Below are 10,084 nucleotides of genomic sequence, written 5' to 3'. Positions count from 1 at the left end.
ATAATGGATTGGAATCTGAGAACGATAGATCTGAACATTACAACAATGGATCAGAATCTGAGAATGAGAGATTGGAAATTTATGACAATGGATCAGAATCTGAGAATGATAGATTGGTTTATTACAATAATGGATCTGAATCTGAGAACGATTGATTGGAATATTACAACATTGGATCAGAATGTGAGAACGATAGATTGGAATATTGCAACTTTGGATCAGAATCTGAGAACGTTCGATTGGAATATTAAATTAATGGATTGCAATCTAAGAACGATAGATTGGAATATTAAAACTATGTTTCAAAATCTCAGAACGATAGATTGGAATATTAAAACTATGTTTCAAAATCTCAGAACGATAGATTGGAATATTACAACTATGGATTTGAATCTGAGAACAATAGATTGGAATATTACAACAATGGATCAGAATCTGAGAACGATACATTCGAATATTACAACAATGGATCAGAATCTGAGAACACTAGATTGGAATATTACAACAATGGATCAGAATCTGAGAAAGATAGTTTGGAATATTACAACAATGGATCAGAACCTGAGAATGATAGATTGGAATATTACAACTATGGATGAGAATCTGAGAATGAAAGATTGCAATATTACAACACTGGAACAGAATCTGAGAATGATAGATAGGAATATTATAGCAATGGTTCAGAAGCTGAGATGGATAGATTGAAATATTACAACAATGGATCAGAATCTGAGAAGGATAGATTGGAATATTACAACATTGGATCAGAATGTCAGAACAAGAGATTGGAATATTACAACAATGGATCAGAATCTGAGAAGAATTGGTTGGAATATTACAAAAATGGATCAGCATCTGAGAACGTTAGATTGGAATATTACAACAATGGATCAGAATCTGAGAACGATAGATTGGAAATTTACAACAATGGATTAGAATCTGAGAATGATAGATTGGAATATTACAACAATGGATCTGAATCTGAGAACGATTGATTGGAATATTACAACATTGGATCTGAATGTGAGAAGGATGAGTGTAATATTGCAACTTTGGATAAGAATCTGAGAACAATAGATTGGAATATTACAACAATGGATCAGAATCTGAGAAATATAGATTGGAAAATTACAACAATGGAGCAGAATCTGAGGACGATAGATTGGAATATTACAACACTGGATCAGAATGTGAGAACGAGAGTTTGGATTATTACAACTTTGGTTCAGAATCTGAGAACGGTAGATTGGAATACTAAAATTATGGATTGGAATCTGAGAACGATAGATTGGAATATTAAAACTATTATTCAAAATCTCAGAACGATAGATTAGTATATTAAAACTATGGATTAGTATCTGAGAACGATAGATTGGGATATTACAACAATGGATCGGAATCTGAGAACGATAGATTGGAATATTACAACAATGGATCAGAATCTGAGAACGATAGATTGGAAACTTACGACAATGGATCAGAATCTGAGAATGATAGATTGGAATATTACAACAATGGATCTGCATCTGAGAAGGATTGATTGCAATATTACATCGATGGATCTGAATGTGAGAACGATAGATTGGAATATTGCAACTTTGGATCAGAATCTGAGAACGGTCGATTGGAATATTAAAATAATGGATTGGTATCTGAGAACGATAGATTGGAATATTAAAACTATGCTTCATATCTCAGAACGCTTGATTGGAATATTACAACTATGGATTAGAATCAGAGAACAATAGATTGGAATATTACAACAATGGATCAGAATCTGAGAAAGATAGACTGGAAAATTACAAAAATGGAGCAGAATCTGAGGACGATAGATTGGAATCTTACAAAACTGGATCAGAACGTGAGAACGATAGTTTGGAATATTACAACTTTGGTTCAGAATCTGAGAACGGTTGATTGGAATAGTAAAATTATGGATTGGAATCTGAGAACGATAGATTGGAATATTAACACTATGATTCAAAATCTCAGAACGATAGATTGGTATATTAAAACTATGGATTAGAATCTGAGAACGATAGATTGGTATATTACAACAATGGAACAGAATGTGAGAACGATAGATTGGAATATTACAACATTGGATAGGAATCTGAGAAAGATAGATTGGAATATTACAACAATGGATCAGAATCTGAGAACGATAGATTGGAAATTTACAACAATGGAACAGAATGTGAGAACGATAGATTGGAATATTACAACATTGGATAGGAATCTGAGAAAGATAGATTGGAATATTACAACACTGGATCAGAATCTGAGAATGATAGATTGGAATAGAACTACTATGGATCAGAATCTGAGAACGATAGATTGGTATATTACAACAATGGATCCAATCTGAGAACGATAGATTGAAATATTACAACAATGGATCAGAATCTGAGAACGATAGATTGGAAATTTACGACAATGGATCAGAATCTGAGAATGATAAATTGGAATATTACAACAATGGATCTGAATCTGAGAACGATTGATAGGAATATTACAACAATGGATCAGAATGTGAGAACGATAGATTTGAATATTGCAACTTTGGATCAGAATCTGAGAACGGTCGATTGGAATAATACAATAATGGAATGGTATCTGAGAACGATAGATTGGAATATTAAAACTGTTTCAAAATCTCAGAACGCTAGATTGGAATATTGCAACTATGGATTAGAATCTGAGAACAATAGATTGGAATATTACAACAATGGATCAGAATCTGAGAAATATAGATTGGAAAATTACAACAATGGAGCAGAATCTGAGGACGATAGATTGGAATATTACAACACTGGATCAGAATGTGAGAACAATAGTTTGGAATATTACAACTTTGGTTCAGAGTCTGATAACGGTTGATTGGAATAGTAAAATTATGGATTGGAATCTGAGAACGATAGATTGGAATATTAACACTATGATTCAAAATCTCAGAACGATAGATTAGTATATTAAAACTATGGATTAGAATCTGAGACCGATAGATTGGGATATTACAACAATGGATCGGAATCTGAGAATGATAGATTGAAATATTACAACAATGGATCAGAATCTGAGAACGATAGAATGGAAAGTTACGACAATGGATGAGAATCTGAGAATGATAAATTGGAATATTACAACAATGGATCTGAATCTGAGAACGATTGAATGGAATATTACAACAATGGATCAGAATGTGAGAACGATAGATAGGAATATTGGAACTTTGGATCAGAATCTGAGAACGGTCGATTGGAATATTAAAATAATGGATTGGAATCTGAGAACGATAGATTGGAGTATTAAAACAATGTTTCAAAATCTCAGAACGATAGATTGGAATATTACAACTATGGATGAGAATCTGAGAACAATAGATTGGAATATTACAACAATGGATCAGAATCTGAGAAAGATAGATTGGAATATTACAACAGTGGAGCAGATTCTGAGGATGATAGATTGGAATATTACAAAACTGGATCAGAATGTGAGAACGATAGTTTGGAATATTACAACTATGTTTCAGAATCTGAGAACGGTCGATTGGAATATTAAAATAATGGATTGGAATCTGAGAACGATAGATTGGAATATTAAAACTATTATTCAAAATCTCAGAACGATAGATTAGTAAATTAAAACTATGGATTAGTATCTGAGAACGATAGATTGGGATATTACAACAATGGATCGGAATCTGAGAACGATAGATTGGAATATTACAACAATGGATCAGAATCTGAGAACGATAGATTGGAAACTTACGACAATGGATCAGAATCTGAGAATGATAGATTGGAATATTACAACAATGGATCTGCATCTGAGAAGGATTGATTGCAATATTACATCGATGGATCTGAATGTGAGAACGATAGATTGGAATATTGCAACTTTGGATCAGAATCTGAGAACGGTCGATTGGAATATTAAAATAATGGATTGGTATCTGAGAACGATAGATTGGAATATTAAAACTATGTTTCATATCTCAGAACGCTTGATTGGAATATTACAACTATGGATTAGAATCAGAGAACAATAGATTGGAATATTACAACAATGGATCAGAATCTGAGAAAGATAGATTGGAAAATTACAAAAATGGAGCAGAATCTGAGGACGATAGTTTGGAATATTACAACTTTGGTTCAGAATCTGAGAACGGTGGATTGGAATAGTAAAATTATGGATTGGAATCTGAGAACGATAGATTGGAATATTAACACTATGATTCAAAATCTCAGAACGATAGATTGGTATATTAAAACTATGGATTAGAATCGGAGAACGATAGATTGGTATATTACAACAATGGATCGGAATCTGAGAACGATAGATTGGAATATTACAACAATGGATCAGAATCTGAGAATGATAGATTGGAAATTTACAACAATGGAACAGAATGTGAGAACGATAGATTGGAATATTACAACATTGGATAGGAATCTGAGAAAGATAGATTGGAATATTACAACAATGGATCAGAATCTGAGAACGATAGATTGGAAATTTACAACAATGGAACAGAATGTGAGAACGATAGATTGGAATATTACAACATTGGATAGGAATCTGAGAAAGATAGATTGGAATATTACAACACTGGATCAGAATCTGAGAATGATAGAATGGTATATTACAACAATGGATCCAATCTGAGAACGATAGATTGAAATATTACAACAATGGATCAGAATCTGAGAACGATAGATTGGAAATTTACGACAATGGATCAGAATCTGAGAATGATAAATTGGATTATTACAACAATGGATCTGAATCTGAGAACGATTGATAGGAATATTACAACAATGGATCAGAATGTGAGAACGATAGATTTGAATATTGCAACTTTGGATCAGAATCTGAGAACGGTCGATTGGAATAATACAATAATGGAATGGTATCTGAGAACGATAGATTGGAATATTAAAACTGTTTCAAAATCTCAGAACGCTAGATTGGAATATTGCAACTATGGATTAGAATCTGAGAACAATAGATTGGAATATTACAACAATGGATCAGAATCTGAGAAATATAGATTGGAAAATTACAACAATGGAGCAGAATCTGAGGACGATAGATTGGAATATTACAACACTGGATCAGAATGTGAGAACAATAGTTTGGAATATTACAACTTTGGTTCAGAATCTGAGAACGGTAGATTGGAATACTAAAATTATGGATTGGAATCTGAGAACGATAGATTGGAATATTAAAACTATTATTCAAAATCTCAGAACGATAGATTAGTATATTAAAACTATGGATTAGTATCTGAGAACGATAGATTGGGATATTACAACAATGGATCGGAATCTGAGAACGATAGATTGGAATATTACAACAATGGATCAGAATCTGAGAACGATAGATTGGAAACTTACGACAATGGATCAGAATCTGAGAATGATAGATTGGAATATTACAACAATGGATCTGCATCTGAGAAGGATTGATTGCAATATTACATCGATGGATCTGAATGTGAGAACGATAGATTGGAATATTGCAACTTTGGATCAGAATCTGAGAACGGTCGATTGGAATATTAAAATAATGGATTGGTATCTGAGAACGATAGATTGGAATATTAAAACTATGTTTCATATCTCAGAACGCTTGATTGGAATATTACAACTATGGATTAGAATCAGAGAACAATAGATTGGAATATTACAACAATGGATCAGAATCTGAGAAAGATAGATTGGAAAATTACAAAAATGGAGCAGAATCTGAGGACGATAGATTGGAATCTTACAAAACTGGATCAGAACGTGAGAACGATAGTTTGGAATATTACAACTTTAGTTCAGAATCTGAGAACGGTTGATTGGAAGAGTAAAATTATGGATTGGAATCTGAGAACGATAGATTGGAATATTAACACTATGATTCAAAATCTCAGAACGATAGATTGGTATATTAAAACTATGGATTAGAATCTGAGAACGATAGATTGGTATATTACAACAATGGATCGGAATCTGAGAACGATAGATTGGAATATTACAACAATGGATCAGAATCTGAGAATGATAGATTGGAAATTTACAACAATGGAACAGAATGTGAGAACGATAGATTGGAATATTACAACATTGGATAGGAATCTGAGAAAGATAGATTGGAATATTACAACAATGGATCAGAATCTGAGAACGATATATTGGAAATTTACAACAATGGAACAGAATATGAGAACGATAGATTGGAATATTACAACATTGGATAGGAATCTGAGAAAGATAGATTGGAATATTACAACACTGGATCAGAATCTGAGAATGATAGATTGGAATAGAACTACTATGGATCAGAAACTGAGAACGATAGATTGGTATATTACAACAATGGATCCAATCTGAGAACGATAGATTGAAATATTACAACAATGGATCAGAATCTGAGAACGATAGATTGGAAATTTACGACAATGGATCAGAATCTGAGAATGATAAATTGGAATATTACAACAATGGATCTGAATCTGAGAACGATTGATAGGAATATTACAACAATGGATCAGAATGTGAGAACGATAGATTTGAATATTGCAACTTTGGATCAGAATCTGAGAACGTTCGATTGGAATAATACAATAATGGAATGGTATCTGAGAACGATAGATTGGAATATTAAAACTGTTTCAAAATCTCAGAACGCTAGATTGGAATATTGCAACTATGGATTAGAATCTGAGAACAATAGATTGGAATATTACAACAATGGATCAGAATCTGAGAAATATAGATTGGAAAATTACAACAATGGAGCAGAATCTGAGGACGATAGATTGGAATATTACAACACTGGATCAGAATGTGAGAACAATAGTTTGGAATATTACAACTTTGGTTCAGAGTCTGATAACGGTTGATTGGAATAGTAAAATTATGGATTGGAATCTGAGAACGATAGATTGGAATATTAACACTGTGATTCAAAATCTCAGAACGATAGATTAGTATATTAAAACTATGGATTAGAATCTGAGACCGATAGATTGGGATATTACAACAATGGATCGGAATCTGAGAATGATAGATTGAAATATTACAACAATGGATCAGAATCTGAGAACGATAGAATGGAAAGTTACGACAATGGATGAGAATCTGAGAATGATAAATTGGAATATTACAACAATGGATCTGAATCTGAGAACAATTGAATGGAATATTACAACAATGGATCAGAATGTGAGAATGATAGATAGGAATATTGCAACTTTGGATCAGAATCTGAGAACGGTCGATTGGAATATTAAAATAATGGATTGGAATCTGAGAACGATAGATTGGAGTATTAAAACAATGTTTCAAAATCTCAGAACGATAGATTGGAATATTACAACTATGGATGAGAATCTGAGAACAATAGATTGGAATATTACAACAATGGATCAGAATCTGAGAAAGATAGATTGGAATATTACAACAGTGGAGCAGATTCTGAGGATGATAGATTGGAATATTACAAAACTGGATCAGAATGTGAGAACGATAGTTTGGAATATTACAACTTTGTTTCAGAATCTGAGAACGGTCGATTGGAATATTAAAATAATGGATTGGAATCTGAGAACGATAGATCTGAATATTCCAACAATGGATCAGATTCTGAGAATGAGAGATTGGAAATTTACGACAATGGATCAGAATCTGAGAATGATAGATTGGTTTATTACAATAATGGATCTGAATCTGAGAACGATTGATTGGAATATTACAACAATGGGTCAGAATGTGAGAACGATAGATTGGAATATTGCAACTTTCGATCAGAATCTGAGAACGGTCGATTGGAATATTAAATTAATGAATTGGAATCTGAGAACGATAGATTGGAATATTAAAACAATGTTTCAAAATCTCAGAACGATAGATTGGAATATTACAACTATGGATTTGAATCTGAGAACAATAGATTGGAATATTACAACAATTAATCGGAATCTGACAATGATAGATTGGAATATTACAACAATGGATCAGAATCTGAGAACGATAGATTCGAAGATTACAACAATGGATCAGATTCTGAGAACACTAGATTGGAATATTACAACAATGTATCAGAATCTGAGAAAGATAGATTGGAATATTTTTACAATGGATCAGAACCTGAGAATGATAGATTGGAATATTACAACAGTGGAGGAGATTCTGAGGACGATAGATTGGAATATTACAAAACTGGATCAGAATGTCATAATGATAGTTTGGAATACTACAACTTTTTTTCAGAATCTGAGAACGGTCGATTGGAATATTAAAATAATGGATTGGAATCTGAGAACGATAGATCTGAACATTACAACAATGGATCAGAATCTGAGAATGAGAGATTGGAAATTTATGACAATGGATCAGAATCTGAGAATGATAGATTGGTTTATTACAATAATGAATCTGAATCTGAGAACGATTGATTGGAATATTACAACATTGGATCAGAATGTGAGAACGATAGATTGGAATATTGCAACTTTGGATCAGAATCTGAGAACGTTCGATTGGAATATTAAATTAATGGATTGCAATCTAAGAACGATAGATTGGAATATTAAAACTATGTTTCAAAATCTCAGAACGATAGATTGGAATATTAAAACTATGTTTCAAAATCTCAGAACGATAGATTGGAATATTACAACTATGGATTTGAATCTGAGAACAATAGATTGGAATATTACAACAATGGATAAGAATCTGAGAACGATACATTCGAATATTACAACAATGGATCAGAATCTGAGAACACTAGATTGGAATATTACAACAATGGATCAGAATCTGAGAAAGATAGATTGGAATATTACAACAATGGATCAGAACCTGAGAATGATAGATTGGAATATTACAACTATGGATGAGAATCTGAGAATGATAGATTGCAATATTACAACACTGGAACAGAATCTGAGAATGATAGATAGGAATATTATAGCAATGGTTCAGAAGCTGAGATGGATAGATTGAAATATTACAACAATGGATCAGAATCTGAGAAGGATAGATTGGAATATTACAACATTGGATCAGAATGTCAGAACAAGAGATTGGAATATTACAACAATGGATCAGAATCTGAGAAGAATTGGTTGGAATATTACAAAAATGGATCAGCATCTGAGAACGTTAGATTGGAATATTACAACAATGGATCAGAATCTGAGAACGATAGATTGGAAATTTACAACAATGGATTAGAATCTGAGAATGATAGATTGGAATATTACAACAATGGATCTGAATCTGAGAACGATTGATTGGAATATTACAACATTGGATCTGAATGTGAGAAGGATGAGTGTAATATTGCAACTTTGGATAAGAATCTGAGAACAATAGATTGGAATAGTACAACAATGGATCAGAATCTGAGAAAGATAGATTGGAATATTACAACAATGGAGCAGAATCTGAGGAAGATAGATTGGAATATTACAGCACTGGATCAGAATGTGAGAACGAGAGTTTGGATTATTACAACTTTGGTTCAGAATCTGAGAACGGTAGATTGGAATACTAAAATTATGGATTGGAATCTGAGAACGATAGATTGGAATATTAAAACTATTATTCAAAATCTCAGAACGATAGATTAGTAAATTAAAACTATGGATTAGTATCTGAGAACGATAGATTGGGATATTACAACAATGGATCGGAATCTGAGAACGATAGATTGGAATATTACAACAATGGATCAGAATCTGAGAACGATAGATTGGAAACTTACGACAATGGATCAGAATCTGAGAATGATAGATTGGAATATTACAACAATGGATCTGCATCTGAGAAGGATTGATTGCAATATTACATCGATGGATCTGAATGTGAGAACGATAGATTGGAATATTGCAACTTTGGATCAGAATCTAAGAACGGTCGATTGGAATATTAAAATAACGGATTGGTATCTGAGAACGATAGATTGGAATATTAAAACTATGCTTCATATCTCAGAACGCTTGATTGGAATATTACAACTATGGATTAGAATCAGAGAACAATAGATTGGAATATTACAACAATGGATCAGAATCTGA

Source organism: Carcharodon carcharias (genome assembly GCF_017639515.1).
Source record: "Carcharodon carcharias isolate sCarCar2 chromosome 38 unlocalized genomic scaffold, sCarCar2.pri SUPER_38_unloc_4, whole genome shotgun sequence".
NCBI classification, from domain to species: domain Eukaryota; kingdom Metazoa; phylum Chordata; class Chondrichthyes; order Lamniformes; family Lamnidae; genus Carcharodon; species Carcharodon carcharias.
Note: the sequence above shows the minus strand (reverse complement) of the source record.